This window comes from Rhinopithecus bieti, unplaced genomic scaffold (genome assembly GCF_001698545.2).
Source record: "Rhinopithecus bieti isolate Rb0 unplaced genomic scaffold, ASM169854v2 scaffold_17984, whole genome shotgun sequence".
Taxonomy (NCBI): Eukaryota; Metazoa; Chordata; class Mammalia; order Primates; family Cercopithecidae; genus Rhinopithecus; species Rhinopithecus bieti.
The window spans coordinates 316,526-332,331 of record NW_016809038.1 but is presented as its reverse complement, the minus strand read 5'-3'; the positions used below and the strand labels follow the sequence as shown (position 1 = coordinate 332,331).

Here is a 15,806-nt window from a genome sequence, read left to right as displayed (position 1 = left end):
CGCGGTGGCTCAAGCCTGTAATCCCAGCACTTTGGGAGGCCGAGACGGGCGGATCACGAGGTCAGGAGATCAAGACCATCCTGGCTAACATGGTGAAACCCCGTCTCTACTAAAAATACAAAAAACTAGCCGGGCGACCTGGCGGGCGCCTGTAGTCCCAGCTACTCGGGAGGCTGAGGCAGGAGAATGGCGTGAACCCGGGAGGCGGAGCTTGCAGTGAGCTGAGATCCGGCCACTGCACTCCAGCCTGGGCGACAGAGCGAGACTCCGTCTCAAAAAAAATAAATAAATAAATAAAAAATAATAAAAAAATTAGCTGGGCCTGGTGGTATGTACTTGTGGTCCCAGCTACTTGGGAGGCTGTGGTAGAAGGACCCTCTGAGCCCCGAGCCCAGGATGTTAAGGCTGCAGTGAGCCACCATCATGCCACTGCACTCTAGCCTGGGCAACACAGCAAAATTCTGTCTCAAAAAAAAAAAAAAAGAAAACGAAAAGAAAAGAAAAGAAGAAGAAGAAAAAAGAAAGAACGGTGGTGTATGTTTAGTTTTTTAAATGTACTCCCAACATAGAAAAATTTCCCAGATATTTGGAGCATTCTGAAGTCTTACCAAATATCCCAAAAGAAATGCCAAAATAAAATTTGTACCTAATAAATTCCTGCTATTTCCCAGAATTAATTTGATGGGTCATAGCAAAAACAGTTTTAACATTTTATGTAACAAACAATTTTTTTTTTTCATTTTCCTGGTAGATTAATTCAGCCTGACCTCACTACTAACAAATTCTGCTTCAAATAATTTTTGCTTTTCTTTGTTCTTGAAGTTTAGGTATGAATTTTCGTCACTCATTTTATTCAATTTCTTCAATAGTTTTATTCATATTATCTGATAATAAAATAACATAATTCCATTTTTATCTTGAGCAACCATACCAATAATTTATTTTAAGGAATTTGTAATACAAAAACTTTTGAATACAAATAATTATGGCTACAGCTGTCAGTGAATAAAATATGAGCAATTACATTGAAAGCCTATTCTGAGGACTATAAGATTTGGGATAGAGATAAGCCCAGAACATGGAAAACATCTATCAGACAATGAATAATTCACAAAAATTGTTCAAAGTGTTATGGGAAAGTTTCTATCAGATTTTGAGAAATCAGAAAGGTCTCATGGAGAAGCTGACATTTCATTTTTAAAAAATTATTTGAGAGAGAAATAGAATGTATCAAAACAAATAAGAGGTGAGAGTTATGGTCTAGAAGGAAATAGTATCAGCAAAGGTTCAAAGAAAAAGGAAAAGAAAATGTTCATTTAGGGAGATCAAGGCATTCATTTCCTCCATGGTATTCTCTACTTACTACTATTTGGAATTTGTAACAATATGTAGTGGTCTTTTATTTACGTCTTTCTCCTCCTAAGACTATGTATTGTTCAAAAATGAAGACCTTGTGTTGTTATCTTTATATCTTTATAATTTATGTCTATATAATTTCCAGTATATAGAAAGTTGTTTATGTTATTGAATAAAAAATGAATGAATGAATGTTTCAGTACAAAAGAAATGCAAGGGAATTGTTAGTGACAAGGATAAAAAATATTGAAGTAATAATATTGTAAAAAGGAAGAGGTGAATAATCACTGAAGGATTTTGAGTAAAAATTTGGCATAAGTGAACAATGCTTTAGAAAAATAGTCTGACTGCATCAAGAAGACTATACTGAAATGGATATAAACTGAAGGAAGGAAGAAGCCCAGTTCCAGAGTATAAGTAATAATTTAAGTCAGAATCCACTTAGTAGCCATGGACTTGTGGGAGGCAACGCTCTAGCAGAGTTGTAGAAATGGTTCTCCTGCCTGCCTGCTTTGCCCCACAGAAATGAGAGATATGCCTCTAAGGGCCTACACCAATAAGAGCATGGCCTGGTCATGAGTTAGATGTTTCCCTCACAACAATGTGAGGGTTGAAAATAGTCCCTAGACCTGGGGTAGACTCAGTCCTTTGGACATAACCATCTATTTATGTCCACAGTTTTCTCCTTCTGCAGCCTGGCTGTCCAATTGCCTTCTTCCTAGGTCCCTGATGCTCACTTCAGCTTCTTCACAAAAGTAGATTTTGGCTCTATACCCTACCCTGGGCAGTCAGCACTCTACTTCCATACTCTGTATTCTGCCAGACTAATTCTCCAGAAAGCGTTGGTGCTCACAGTCTGATAACATCCTTCCTGATATAGGACTCAGGTACCCATATGATATTGATGAATGTTGCCACTACAAAACATTCAAATTGAATTCCTGCTTTATTCTAGAACAGACAATAGATCCTTGTTGGCCTTGACCTAATGATTCGAAGAACTGGTTGCCCTGGCTTTTTGCTTATCTTTCATTAAAAACTTCCCTATACCACATGGACAAGCCATACCTTATAAGAGGTATAATTAATAGAGTTCAGCAATGGATTAAATACAACACATCAGAGTTTCTGGAATGAAAAAATATCATTTGAGATTTTTAGCTTGCTTAGTTGAGAAAACGACAGTTTCCTCAAAAGAATAGAGGTAAGAAAGGGAAAATATGAGGATGGCAGATGGGAGGAGAGCAATAAGTTTGATTTCAGATGTCATAAACTTGAGATGTTAAGTTAAAACTAGACCAAGTTGCCAAAGAATGGTTGGAGCTTGGAGGTAAAGTCAAGTCTAAATATTCATATTTTTAATTAAATAATAAAGATGCAGAGACTTAATTAAATCATACTTATAGTAATTGAATGGTCAATAATACAAGGAAAATGAGTTCACAAAGAAAATGAGTTCACAAATAAAATGAGTTCACAAAGAAAATGAGTTCACAAAGAAATAAAGCAGATAGAGGAAAATCTTAGTAAATGATTAGGGAAAGTTGGGAGAAGAGAGACTGAACAGAAGCTAAGGAAAAAAGATTTCAGAAAAAATACATAAACTATATCAAATTTCTCAAATAAGTCAAGGATAAAGATTTGTTGTTGATGCCAGAGCTTGGAGTTGCTCTTTTGTGGGAACATTTTCAGGAATGTGCCAAGAATGAAAGCCAGGTTGAGAGAGACAAAGCAGTGAGAGTCAACAAGATGGAGTCAAAAGTCTGCCCAAGTTTCAAGAACTTTGGTATTGAATGAAAGAGGAAAAGAGAGTATAATTTGAAGGGGAATTGGATTGGGATGAAGTTTTCTCTTCTTTAGAATAGGAAAAGCTTTGAACCCTTTTGTCAGCAGTGGAGAAACAGTGACAGAGAAACAGCTGCAGAGAAAAAGTGACAGAAGACACTGAAAAAAAAATCAGGAAAATGGATGAACAAAGTTCCAGAGAAACCGGGAAGCAGGGATTTGTAATTGTCTTTTCAAAGACAGGAACAAATTAAAGAAGGGAGACCAAGATTTATAGAGGCTTTAGGAAATTAGAAGTAAAGCAGAGAGCTCAGGTAAGATGATAATAAACTAGTCAAATATAAAAAGAGTACTCAGTTTTACTAGCCTGAGACAATCAGGAATAACTAGGGTCATCTTCCAAAACGACATTTCAAGTATGTTGTCATTTCAAATAATAAAATAACAGCCTTCATTAATCTAAAATTCAACAGAGGTGTGTATTGCCTTAATATATGGATTTGAAAAGTTAGATTGATTTAATGCAAGATCATGCTTTCACGTTTACATGTGCCAGGAGCCCAGCATACAAAAAATACTTAATATGTATTTGTTCCTAAGTAAATCGGTAAAACAAAAACACAAATAGCTTATATTTTTTTAATAGACGGTTAGCCTTAACTACCCACATACTTATTATATAAACACACAAAGAACTATATGTATACTTGTTGGGTGACTGCATAGCTCATGGAGGGGGGCCTCTCTCATCACCTAATTCACAGAACCCCAAATTCTCAACACTTGAAGTAGGGTAAGTTGTGATCCTAAAGTAGCCTGTAACACTTGCATGAATCACCTTCACAACGGACTGCATCTGGTTTTTATCCATAGGTACATCATTCCCCAAACAGCACCACATTCCAAGTTAACTAAATATCTGGATCGAATAGGTGAGAATATAAGAGTTCCTTCCCTGTTGTTATAGTTTGAATGTATTCTCCAAATTTTCACATGTTGAAAACATAATCTCTCCATCCTCATAAATAGATTAATGTCATTATCAGGGGAGTGTTTGTTATCACAGGAGTGGTTTTGTTATAAAAGCAAGATCTCTCTGACTCTCTTGCTCTTGCCTCCTAACCATGTGATGCTCTCCACCCTGTTATGAAGCAACAAGAAAGTCTTCACTGGATATAGCCCCTCGACTTCGGACTTTCCAGCCTCCAGAACAGTGAACTTACTAAACCTATTTTCTTTATAAATTACCCACTTTGTGGCATTTTGTTCACCAACAGAAAATGAACCGACACTTCTCATTGTCTTCTCCACAGCTACTACATGAGAAATTCAATTCCAAATCACAGCTCTTAGTCCTAAGTGGTGTGGAGCTCTTCAGGTCAGCTTACCCAGGTACAACTGTATGAATTGATTGTATGAAACATGACTCTCTCACCCAGACAGCAAGGTAAGTATTACATCACTTCACAGAGGAAAAAACTGAATTTCAAAAGGAGAAGTAATTTGTTCAAGCTTTAGATGCCTGTTAAGTGGCTACAAATGCATTTGGTTCTCCAACTACCCCACACTGCTAAAGTAGCACAGGGGTATCATTTTGTTTGTTTGTTTGTTTGTTTGTTTGTTTGTTTGGTTTTGAGACGGAGTCTCACTCTGTTGCCATGCTGGAGTGCAGTGGTGTGATCTTGGCTCACTGCAACCTCTGCCTCCTGGGTTCAAGTGATTCTCATGCCTTAGCCTCTCGAGACAGGTAGGCACCACCACATCCATCAAATTTTTGTATTTTTGTAGAGACAGGGCTTCACCATTTCATTGAATGGGAGTTTACTAGGTAAAGTTTTATGGAAGAAAAAGTCAAGATAGTTCTGAAATATTAATTCTTTTATCCTCTGTGCAGCACTCCCTCTCTAAATAGATTCTGATTCTCTGTTTTGTGTAGATCACACTCTGACACAAATTCCTGCCCTTTCGGGAAGTATGATAAGCCTCAAGGCAAACAATTCCTCCTTCACAACTGCAGTTCTGGGCACCTGATGACATAGAATGACTCACTGGCCTCCTGCCTCTTCTACTTCATTCTTACCATGAGCTGCCCTAGAAGATATAGTCATCCACCATTACGAAAATCTGGAACCAGAAAGATCAAGCTCTAGGAAGCAGCACACACTATACTCCTGTGTGGAAACAAAGTAATCCTCATCAGATCATCTAACTTGCTGTTGCTGTAAGGACTGTGAATTGGTAGCAATAAATAAGGCATGGGAAATAGGAGGGAAAGCACCATCAATGATAGTAAAAACTACACCTGAGTTTAATTTCTAGTTCTGTCTCTTTCTAGCTGTGTGACCATAAATTAGTTACTTATCTCCACATCTGAAACTCTTCAGGATTGTGTGCTTTCAAAAGAAACAATGGCATTATAATATATATGAAGCACTGACAAAAAACACCTGGGACACAGTAGGTGGTCAAAAATAATATCCATTAATACCAAGAGGAGCATACCTTCTGGCAGGAAAGTTAAGACATCTATGAACTACATATATAAATAAAGTGCCATATAAATAAAACAAAATTTCTGTAATGGGGAGGGCCTGGGAGTAAGCTTTCTGTCACTCTGCAGAGAACCCTTGAACATGGAAAACACCTTCTTACTTTTTACCAGAAACCCAGAACTTTGTGAGGGGATGAAAAACAAGAGCCCTCCTTATTTGTTCCCGTGAATTTAGCTTGAGTTTCTATTTGACCCCCTGCCATAGATTCAATCTGTTTCCATTTAGATCTGTCCATCTGTCCTGAATCTCTTGACACTGATCTGCCCAACCTACTTGCTGTCTTCATCCTCCAGGTTGGCAAGCATCTATATTCTTCAGAGTGTCTAGTGTTTATACACTACTTCTTTCCAGGCCAGCTTCTGCCTGTGACTTCCTGTCTGAGTGCCTCATAGCTGATTTTGCACCTTTTGCTAAGTCCAGTTTCCATTCCTGGTTTCTTCTATTCTGCCCTGCCCATGACCTAATCATTGTCCATTTTTACAACCAGACTTTTTTTTGTGCCACTTAAAACTCCTGAGTTTCTTCCCAAACCTGTTCATTGTAATCCTCATATTCTTTAGCATCAACAAAGGAGCCATCCACGCTGGATTCCCTCTCATTCCCTAGAAGCCTGTATCACATTATTCCAGGCACCTGATCCAGAATGTGCAGACTCATTCCTTGCATTGCCTGGTCCTCCAATATCATAATCTCCTCTCCCATAAGCACAGCAGCCCTGTTGTGGTGAGAAATCACCAAAGCCATCCCTATTTGACTATCTCCCAGGTTACAGGCTTTGACAAAGTAGCAATGACCATCTTGAAGGAGCAGTTACTTTCCTGATGGAAAGAATTCCTCTTGGAATTCAGATCAAAAAGCACATGTGGTCAATTAGCATAAATTTTGGAATAATTTTTTTCACCAGATCACCTAATTGCTATAACTCTATTGTTTAGTGAACTTGAGTAACAGACAGTGGACTGAGCACAAGTTTTAGTCAGGTTATGTAGTAAAAAAAATTTTAAAAGAGAAACTGACACCTACCTTGAGGATTAATGTGAATTGTATTAGTTTCCTAGAGCAGAGGTAACAAACTACTGCAAACTGGGTTGTTTACAAAAATAAAAATTTATTCTCACATAGTTCTAGAGGCCAGAGCCTGAAATCAAGACGTCAGCAGGGTTGGTGCCTTCTGGAGGTTCTGGGAGAGAAATCATCCCATGCCTCTCTGCTGGCTTCTGGTGGCGGTTGGCAACCCTTGGCTCATGGGTCACCACTACACTCTCTGCCTCTGTCATCATGTGGCATTCATCCTAGGTGTGTCTCTGTGTCTTTGTTTTCTCTTCATATAAGGACACCAGTTATTGTTTAGGACCAACCCTAATCCAGTATGTCCTCATCTTAACCTAATTATATCTGCAAAGATTCCATTTTCAAATAAGGACACAGGGTGATTTCTAGGTAGACACAATTTGGGAGACACAGTATTCAACCCAGAATATGAATATTAGTGAGAAGGAATGTAAAACACCTGGCAAAATGTCTGGCACACAATTAGGGTTTAATAACTAGTAATTATTGGTACTTGTGGCTTACTAAATTGGCTATTCTGCACTGACTAATGCTAGAGTGCTGACCATGTAATGAAGGTTAGAGCAATTTACAGCCATGTCAGTATATCTTTCTCACTGTTTTTTTCTCCCAACCCCAGACAATTTAAACTCAGTGCCTAAGGCAAGTAAATTTAAGCCTGAAATCAGTTTGTTCTGGTTTCTTGTAAGCCACTTTAGTACTCCTGAAATATAAGCAGGGAATTAGCAGAGCCTTCTAATGCCTTGAATTAAATTCTGTGCCAAACTTCACTGAATGCTAAAAATAGATTGCCTCATTGTTCACTAGTAAAGGGAGGATCCCTAACTGCTTCAAGTTGTGAGCTTTTCATTTAATTGCATACTTTTCTCTGCTCAGTCTTTGTGGAGTCCATGACTGCTACTTCCCTACTGTTTATATAAATTTTATCTTGGTGCTAAAGTGAAAATTGTGGCATTTCTTAGATGTAGGGTTTTGTAAGGAAAAAAAAAAAATTACACCTGTTTTCCCAAGAGTTAATTTGTGATTATGCTGGAAAATAGGAAACTGAACTGGAAGAAACTAGAGAATCCCTCTAGCAAGGATCTTCTCTTTCTCCTCTTGGACTTGCTGCCATTATCTTTCCCAAGCCAATTCCCAGTTGTTCCTCAATTATTTCAAATCAGCCACTACTTCTTCAAACTTTAAAATCTCATTACTGGATATTTCGGTTCAAACCTCCAGGCTACACTACTTTCATGCCCAAGCTAAATACTATTTAGTTTGAAAGAAAAAAAGAAAATTCTGCCATACATGACAATATAGATGAACCTCAAGGACATTATGCTGTATAAGAGGACATTAAGTTACATAGGCCTTATTGTTTTCACTTTTTAAAAACGTATATACTTTGGAATAAACAGATAATTAAAACTTTTTCTCACTACTTCCTTACCTCGATATCAGATTTTTGCTATGTGTACAGCATTGTACCATAAGGCATTTTGAGGTCAGGTGGCGACTACAAAGGTACATTTTTTTTTTTTTTTTCTAAATACACTATTCTGTCCATGAATCAAGAAAAAAACCTGCATTATTCTGTCCATTAGAAAAAAAAAAAAACTGCATACCTGAATCATGTTTTACCATCTTATACATTTTTTTTTTACTTTTTCTTTATTTTTCTTCTGAATTATTATATAATGTGGTGTTTCTAATACACTTTGAGGAACATTATAAGAAATAACTTTGTAGAGCACACTTTTGTATTTACCAAAATAATGTTGTGGAAAACATGGTTTAACACATGGCACCATATTTCTCTCTGAGGACAAACAACAAAATAATTCTACAGAATCAACACTGAGGAGTGTTTTACTCTTCTGAGCAATTGCTTTTGTTTTATTGTATAGAACCTTTGAGATGGCTAATCAGCCATAATTCTGTTATTTTTGTCGTCTGCCAGAAACTTAATGTTTCCTATCACTAGAAAAGGGCAGCATAGTGGTGTGCTAATCACGCTAGCGGTTTTATCTTATTTTTCTCACCTTTATTCCCCCATTCCTCTGTTATGGTTCGCATGCTTCCAAATCTCATGTTAAAATATATCCCCAGTGTTGGAGGTGGGGCTTAACAGGAGGTGTTTGGGTCACAGAGGCAGTTTCTTTATGCATAAATTAATACCCTCCCTTAGGGGTGAGTGAGTTCTTGCTCTATTAGTTCCCAAAGGAGCTAGTTGTTTGAACAAACCTGGTGTCTCCCTCTCTCTCTTTCTTACTCTCTTGCCATGTGATCTTTATGCAAGCCAGCTCCCCTTTGCTTTCTGCCAGAAGTGGAAGGAGCCCGAGACCCTCACCATATGCAGTATCCCAAACTTGAACTTTCCAATCATGGGAATCATGAGCCAAATAAGTTTTTTCTTCATAAATTAGTGAGTTGCAGGGATTCATTTGTGGCAACATTAAATGAACTAATACCCTTTTTAAATCTTATTTGTGTGCATCTTGCTACCTGCCTTAAGTCTTTCTAGAACAAGGTGAAGTAAAAGGAAAAATATTTAAATTAATAACATTTAGTTTACACATTAAACTAAACTTGATTAAAGAAAACTGGTTGGATTAGACCTAGTTAAATTTAAATTATCTGTGGTTTCTAAGATGGCCATTAAGAAGGGAGTTCAGTTTTTCACATTTCCAACCTACTTGTGAATTCTTTAGAATGTAGTTTAGACATCTTATAATTTGAAAGTAGTAATGAGACTGAAAAATAGAAATTGCTGTCATTAAAGCGTTACTGAGACCTAATTTTACAAAGGCCTTGTAGTCATTCTGTAGGTAAAATTGCATAAACCCACCATCTTTTCCTGGGAATCTAGAATCACTAATAAAAGGTTTACTACATTCAAATCGAGGAGTTTGAATCCAAAAAGATGCAAACTAAGAAGTGGTTGTATCATTCTAAGAAGTGAAGGATATATTCAGTTGTGGTTGAAAGAAGGTGCTGTAAAACACATTCATAAAAGAGCTTGTGCCTCTTCGAGGTAAACGAATGACAGTTCCCAGGAGCCACCAGGATTTAAACAACTTCTGAGTTATTTCAAATAACATAAGACAGACATCCCAGGAATGACCTTATAAAACATTTTTCTATTTGCCCTATTAATTTCTTCAGATACTCATTCACTAGGAGAAAGTAAAAACCTGTAAAATATAATGCTAAATCTATAAGTCTGCAAGCTTAAATTTAAATATTTCAAGTAAATACATCCAAGTTGTAAAAATGTCAAAACATTCCCAGTACTTGACTTATTAAAAACAAAATTTCCCAGGCTAAAGCGCAGTAGGAAAGGAATGTTTGCTCCATCATTCTTTCCTCAACCCGAATTCCAAAAGTACTCCTCCCATTGTATAAAAAAAGACAGCAATCATCTCAACTTGTCAGCATATATAATGCCATGTAATTTTCATGACATGCCACAAAATGTAGACAAATGTTTTTGAATTTTTTTTCAACTGCCGTACCTATTACAATATAACCACATAAGTTGTTGGTATTATATTGATATTCCAGCTTTTGTGTTACTGTAACTTATCACACCCATCATGTCAGAACCAAGAGTCTTTAATCATTATCATCCTCATTTCTGAAGGGTTGGGGTAAGGAGACAAATTTTGTCAGTCTTATAGAATTGGCAATTACAGATATCATAACTTCAAATTTAGAAATTCAGTATGAAAATTCTATGTTATGTTAACAGATAATTGGCTCCACAGAGGAGGCAATTAAACATTGAAACAGTGCAGATGCATTCTGGTTGGCTAAATATAATGACTAAAATGCATTCAATCTCATTCTCAGGAACTTATACATGATTTTAGGATCAAGTAGATATGTTTTAAATGGTCAACCCCACTTTCAAGTGATTTCAATTATTTAAATAATTCAATAATGTACCTGCAAAAATGGATTTGACATCCAAGTCTGTAATAATTTACAGAAGTATTAAGAGAGCACTTGCCATTAATTTTAGGAAAAGATTTTATATTCTGATGAGAATTCCTACTATAAAATTTTACTGGCTAATCAACATGAAAAAATAATAACCTTATTTCTAAATTAAGATATTTTTTTCTTAAAGTAAATGTAAAATATTCACCCAACTGCAAACTTGGTCAAGTGGAGACACACAGACAGAATACTGTATTAAGAAAAATAGATTTCATATGCCTGAATTATTGTTCCATAGACTATGACTCTAACATAACAATACTTACTCTTGGAGCCAACTCATCATCTTCCTTTTGGATGTTCATAAAATTGTACTTAAAATATGTTTTTGATTGATTAATTTACTTTTACCTAATCAGAACTATTTAACAGTGAAGCTCACAACTGCATGTATATTCACTAAAAAATAAACCTTAGTTATTGTAAGATTATATGAGCATTTTAAAATCAGCCAAACTATTTTTTCCAAAAGGTATTGCCAAATTTCACACTGATCACACCATTAAAAAAAAATTAACAGCACACTAGATTACATGGTGGTCAAAAATATTTATACATTTTGACTTGTATGTTTACAAATTTCACTAAGTTATGATCAGTTTTCCTCAGCAGAAATTCTCTTTGATTAATTGGTTTAAATTGGTATTGACTTTCAAATGCTTTACGAAAAATGTGATTAGGTAGGTTTCTTAAATCAAGAGTTAGCAGGCTGCAACTTACAGGAACCAGAAGCTAAGTGAATTTCCTGTTGTCAACAAATTCCCTCAACCATGTTTCTTCAGTGACTTCTGGTTTTCCTAAGGACAGGCGAAGCCAGCTGGGCTTCTGCCTTGTGTGGGGACTTGGAGCACTTTTGTGTCTAGCTAAAGGATTGGAAACACACCAATCAGTGCTCTGTGTCTAGCTAAAGGTTTGTAAATGTGCCAATCAACACTCTGTAAAAACGGACCAATCAGCACTCTGTAAAATGGACCAATCAGCGCTCTGTAAAATGGACCAATCAGCGCTCTGTAAAATTGACCAATCAGCAGGATGTGGGTGGGGCCAAATAAGGGACTAAAAGCTGGCCACCTAAACTGTCAGCGCTTGAGACCGTTTCCATCCTATGGAAGGTTTGTTCTTTTGCTCTTGGTGATAAATCTTGCTGTTGCTCACTATTTGGGCCCACGCTATGTTTATAAGCTAAAGCACTCACCAGCAGGTCTGCAGCTTCACATCTTAAGTCACCAAGACTGCGAACCCACCGGGATGCGCCACCTTTAAGAGCTGTTAACACTGCAAAGATCTGCAGCTTCACTTCTGAAGTCAGCAGGACCACAAATCCACCAGAAGGAAAAAACTCTGAACACATCAGAACATCTGAAGGAAAAAACTCCGGATACACCATCTTTAAGAACTGTAGCACTCACCACGAGGGTCCCTGGCTTCATTCTTGAAGTCAGGGAGGCCAAGAACTCACTGAAAGTGAGAGGTGACAGCATGCTGGCAGCCTTTGCTCACTCTTGGCACCTCCTTGGCCTTGGTGCCCACTTTGGTTGTGCTTGAGGAACTCTTCAGCTGCTGCACTGTGAGAGCCCCTCTCTGGGCTGGCTGAGGCCAGAGCTGGCTCCCTCTGCTTGGGGGGAGTTGTGGAGGGAGAGGCATGGGTGGGAACTGTGGTGGCACATGGTGCTAATGGGCCAGTGCTAGTTCCAGGTGGGCATGGGCAAAGTCAATGCATGAGGCCATGAGGGATCTACCCTTGTACATAGGATTAGGTGTCCCTTAAGGGGCTTCATGGAGGGACTTGATTCTCTCTCACTTTTCTGCCTTCTGAGAACAAGGCAAAACAGTCCTCACCAGATGTGAACGCATTGATTTTGTTCTTCCCAGCCTCCAGAACTGTGAGAAATGAATTTCCCTTTTTAATAAATTGCCCAGTCTGTGGTACTCTGTTATAGCAGCACAAAGAACTAAGATGGAAATTAGTACTAAGGAGCTAAGTGTTGCTCTAACAAGCACCTGAAAATGTAGAAGAGGCTTTGGGACTGGATAATTGGTAGAGGCTGAAGCAGTTGTGAAGTGAATGATGTAAAAAGCCTATATGGCCATAAACAAACTAAGGATGATTCTAGTCAAGGCTCAGAAGAAGAGCAGTAGGGCAAAGCTCAGTCTTTTTAGATACTTCTTCATTGGTTGTGGCAGTGGAGATTATTCTGATGAGGTCTCAGATGGAAATTAGGAACAATGTACTGGAGACTGGAAGAAAGGTCATCCTTGTTATAAAGTGGAAAGGAACTTGACTGAATTGTGTCTATATTCTAGGACTTATAGCAGACAGAACTTTAGAATGATGAACTAGAATATTTCACAGAAGAAATCACTAAGCCGAAAGTGTTCAGGATGCTGCATGACTTCTCTTAACAAGTTATAGTAAAATGCAAAAAGAGAGAAACGATTTAAAGACAGGATATATACTTAAAAGGAAAGCAGGATGTACAGATTTCGAATATTCTCAGCCTGGGAGTGTAAATAATTAAAAGGCAATTTTAGGAGAGAAAAATCAAGGGCATGGCTAAGCAACCATTTGATAAGATTAGTACGGCTAGAAGGAAGCCAGGTGCTATTCAACAAGACAATGGTAGCATGACCTCAAAGCAGTTTTGGAGATCTTCAAGGCTGCCATTCCTATCACAAGCCCAGAATGCTAGGATCTTGGGGTCAGAATGGTTTCAGGGATGGGTCCAGTGTCTGTGGGACTTAGCTGCCCAGGGCCTCCTTAGGTCTCTGTTCCCTGCATCCTGGCACAGCACTCTTTGGCCACCCTAGACATGGCTCAAGCTGGCCCAGGTGCAGCCTGAACCACCACTCCAGAAGATGCAAAAAATGAGCCTTGGCAATGATCATGTGGTGTTAAATCTGTAGGTGTGTAAGTTTGGAGCCATGGAGACAACTGTCTCTACCTATATTTCAAAGGATGTCTCAGACAGCCTTAAGTCCCAGGCGGGTACCTGCCCCAGGGATGGTGTATGGCAGAGAATTCTCACTAGGGCAATGCTGAGTGGCTATGTGGGGGCAGGGCCATCTTTGAGAAAGACATCTTTAACTGTAAAGCTACCAGCACATAGTGTCAGGCTAAGATAACCATAGGCATATGCCTTCAATGCATGACAGTTGAAGCCAGGGTTGCACCCAGCAAAGCCATGGGATGGGGCTGCCTGAGGCCTTGGGGTCTAACTCTCACTCTAGTGTATCCAGGAGGTGGGACGTGGAGTGAAAGAAGATTATTTTCAAGCTTTAAGATTTAATGCTGTTAGCCCTGTTGGGTATTCAACTTACTTGGAATCTATTACTCTTTTCGTCTTTTGTTGTATCTTTCCCTTTTGGAACGGGAATGTTTACCCTATGCCTGTCTCAGCATTGTGTTTTGGAAACATGTAATGTTTGATCTCACAGGCTCACAGCTGGAGGGATATTTTCCTCAAGATGAATCATGCCTTGAGTCTTATTCATATCTGATTTACATGAGACTTTGGACTTAGATTTTCAAGTTGAAGCTGGAATGAATTAAGAACTCTGGGGCTATTGAAACAAAATAAATGCATTTTATATGTGAGAAGGACATGAATTTTGGGGGACTATGAGTGGAATGCTATAGTTTGAATCTATCCCCTAGGGGCACTTCAAGAGGTCATTAGACCAGAGGACTCCTCCCTCATGAATGAGATTAGGTGCCTTTATAAAGGTGCTTGATTAAGGGAGTTGCTTCTATCTTGCCCTTCCATCTTCCACCATGTAAAGACATAGCAAGAAAGGTCTCAGCAGATACCGGCAACTTAATCTTCAACTTCCCAGCCTTGAGAACTGTGAGAAATAAATTTCTTTCCCTTATAAATGATCTGTTCTGTGCTATTCTGTTATAGGGGCAGAAATAGACTAGTATGGTAGTTAATAAATGTATATTTGTTAAATAAAAGAATGAAGACATGAAAGAATAACTGTTTTAGTTTCTCTTCTGACAGCATGACATAGAAACCCAGCACATTTTATGTTTGTTTTTATCAGCTCCAGTACTTTTCACTGGATCTTTTACAAACCCCATTTCAGGGTGATCTCCGGAGTCTTTTCTCATCTACTCCAATTCACTCATGTCCTCCTCTTCTTTGGAGTCCATAATCCAAAAGATTCGTGCAATTCAGCTGCAATGATAAATACTCCAAATGCCATGTTCCTACCTAAAGTAGCTCAGAAAGGAGGCAGCACAAAATCTAGAGGGCAAAAGGAAGGTTTGGTTCTCGAATACTGTTCTCTGCTTAGAGCCTTACTTAAGATGCCTGTAAACAAAAGAGGACCCAGTTACTGAATAGCTCACACATTTGTATTCTGCAGAAGAAACTGAAGAGTCACCCGTTCCATATCATTTTACTATCAGAGTAATCCAAAAGGATCACTTAAGTTTATCTGTATCCAGAGTCAAATACTGTGTTCATGATCAATTATGCTGCTTTGAGTTCTTGATGGGTTTTCAAAACCAGGAGAAACTAAGTAGAATATGGTATCTGTTCTATTACCTCATCCAAGATCAAGCCCTGGGTGAGGTAATATTAACACAAGGACTTCTAAATAGAAAGGCAGTAGAGGAGACAATTATGGGTCTTAATGCAATGTACATGATTTCCTTGGTAATGAATACTTAATTGATTGCAGTTTCATTGTGTTTCCAACTACTGCACAATATTAATATAGATAACTCTTTTTTTAAATTTTTTTATTTTTTTGTTATACTTTAAGTTCTAGGGTACATGTGCATAACGTGCAGGTTTGTTACATATGTATACTTGTGCCATGTTGGTGTGCTGCACCCATCAACTCGTCAGCACCCATCAATTCGCCATTTATATCAGGTATAATTCCAATGAAATCCCTCACCCCTCCCCCCTCCCCATGATAGGACCCGATGTGTGCTGTTCCCCTTCCCAAGTCCAGGTGATGTCATTGTTCAGTTCCCACCTATGAGTGAGAACATGCGGTGTTTGGTTTTCTGTTCTTGTGATAGTTTGCTAAGAATGATGGTTTCCA

The 15,806-nt window shown here is 38.2% G+C and overlaps 1 long non-coding RNA gene across 2 annotated transcripts in view; it reads left to right on the top strand.

Moving 5' to 3' along the window:
- LOC108539518 (uncharacterized) overlaps positions 1–15,806 on the top strand; it is a 73,972-nt gene that overhangs the window by 50,269 nt on the left and 7,897 nt on the right. Inside the window, exons 2-3 of one of the 2 annotated variants that reach the window (XR_001888403.1) lie at positions 4,455–4,588; positions 5,078–5,456. This is a non-coding gene — a long non-coding RNA (uncharacterized LOC108539518). Of the gene's footprint in view, positions 1–4,454; positions 4,589–5,077; positions 5,457–15,806 lie in introns of those variants that run through there. The other variant, XR_001888402.1, reaches the window with a different exon arrangement.